Source organism: Littorina saxatilis, linkage group LG9, assembly GCF_037325665.1.
Source record: "Littorina saxatilis isolate snail1 linkage group LG9, US_GU_Lsax_2.0, whole genome shotgun sequence".
NCBI classification, from domain to species: domain Eukaryota; kingdom Metazoa; phylum Mollusca; class Gastropoda; order Littorinimorpha; family Littorinidae; genus Littorina; species Littorina saxatilis.
In genome coordinates, this window is record NC_090253.1 from 6,934,507 (window position 1) to 6,937,051 (window position 2,545).

Consider the following 2,545-nt stretch of genomic DNA (forward strand, 5'->3'; position numbering starts at 1 on the left):
CAAACTACAATGGGTCCGAAAGAATCCAGTTAAATTCCTTTTCTCAATTATTCACCTTTCCTCAAGTCCTCTCCCCTCCCGTAAAACCCCTGATTTTGTTTTCTCAGTCCATCAGTAGGCTACATGTAGTGTATTTGTTGTTTTAGTGATAATGTGATAATGTATATAAACATCTAGGGCTGTTTTCAGTATTGTTGATACATGTTCTGTTTGATAAAGGGTATTCAGCTGGTATTTCCTTGTTTTCACTACCTATTTTATTCATGTTTTTATTACTTAGTTAGTGGAAGAATCTTTTGTAATGTATGTTTGATGGTGTATGCTTTTAATTAAGCGTTGCTGACTATGAATGTAGATGTAAATGCTTGTATAACTGTGTTTTAATTTTAAATGTGTCAAGCGCAAAGAGCATAATTGTAAAGTTATGATGTTGCGCTATATAAATGCTCATTTATCATTATTATTATTATTATTATTATTATTATTATTTAAGTTATTGAGACATCCCAGTGCACTAAGGGATTTATAGAGCAAATCGAGAAAATTCATTATTGAACGAAGCGCATAGCGCTGAGTTCAATAATTATTTTCGAGATTTGCTCTATAAATCCCTTAGTGCACTGGGATTGTTTCAATAACGATATTGTCGGTACCGCCAGAGAAAAAAGAAGATACAACACGCACATTTTGCTACGCGCATTTGAATAGGCATAACTGTGTGGTCAGGTCGTATAGAAGATCTACTTTTGTGTGGGCTGTCTCGTGTGTTGTGCTTTCATCACACGCAAACTCTTGTTTTAATTTCTGTTGGTAAATTCCAGTGTAGCGTTAAGCTAAACAGTGATGATCTTTCTCTCATTTGAACTCGGAGAAAGGACTGTGCTTTCAGTTATTTGCGGTTCGAAACCTTCATCGAGCTTCGACAGATTGACTGTGCAGAGTTGTGCCCCTTGCCAAGGTCGACGGAAAGCCCATTTTCAAAATAAACGTGGCATGTTTTTCGTGTGGTATCTTCCCTCATCGGGGAGTCTGGTACTAAATATGAACGGTAAGAATGCTCTGAACCCTACACGTATTATATCCCCATCGTTTTATCGTTCACATTTGCCTAACATGTTTATTTGCTGAGCGGGATTTATGTCGTCTGCTAGGCTATTGCACTGAGTCTCATTTCAAAAACAAAAATTGCTCGTCCCGTTGCACTGAGTCTGCACACATAAAGAAGGCTGGTAATAAGTCTTATATGTGTTAAGAACGTTCTAAACCCTACACGTTTTCGATTCCGATTGTTCTTGCCTTAAAATAAACGGAAAGCATTCATTTACTGAACAGATGCAGTCGTATTTCAGTGTAGTCTGCTACGTGCTGATCTAGCTGCGACGTTATCGGAATAACACTTGTGTTTTCTGTTAGCTGCTGGGAATTGTATACTAACTCATCATTTGGTAATGTGGATAATAAGGTACATGCCACCAACATGGCATAATTATGAGAGGAATCTTCGCAAGTCGAAACTGAAAAATTAGACACAGCGGGTTCTATTTTTAGATCAGTGCAACTGTGGGCGGCACAGGCGCATGCAATCTGTCAGAAAAAAACAACACTTCTGCTTTAATTGAAAAGCAGGACATTTATGGTCATAATCATTGGTATTGTGGAGAATATAAGCTACATGTCATTAATTAATTCTGAGGATGAGAGTACAGTCTCGCTTTGGCAAAGGGTGTAAGAATACGCTCTGTGGAAAAGTTAGCGCACTCCAGGAGTGCGCTAACAGATTTAAGCGCATCGCCATTAGCCAATCAACTGGTTCACATCAGTCATGTGACACCAGTACTTACTGACAATTATTATTATTATTATTATTTAAGTTATTGAGACATCCCAGTGCACTAAGGGATTTATAGAGCAAATCGAGAAAATTCATTATTGAACGAAGCGCATAGCGCTGAGTTCAATAATTATTTTCGAGATTTGCTCTATAAATCCCTTAGTGCACTGGGATTGTTTCAATAACGATATTGTCGGTACCGCCAGAGAAAAAAGAAGATACAACACGCACATTTTGCTACGCGCATTTGAATAGGCATAACTGTGTGGTCAGGTCGTATAGAAGATCTACTTTTGTGTGGGCTGTCTCGTGTGTCGTGCTTTCATCACACGCAAACTCTTGTTTTAATTTCTGTTGGTAAATTCCAGTGTAGCGTTAAGCTAAACAGTGATGATCTTTCTCTCATTTGAACTCGGAGAAAGGACTGTGCTTTCAGTTATTTGCGGTTCGAAACCTTCATCGAGCTTCGACAGATTGACTGTGCAGAGTTTTGCCCCTTGCCAAGGTCGACGGAAAGCCCATTTTCAAAATAAACGTGGCATGTTTTTCGTGTGGTATCTTCCCTCATCGGGGAGTCTGGTACTAAATATGAACGGTAAGAATGCTCTGAACCCTATACGTATTATATCCCCATCGTTTTATCGTTCACATTTGCCGAACATGTTAATTTGCTGAGCGGGATTTATGTCGTCTGCTAGGCTATTGCACTGAGTC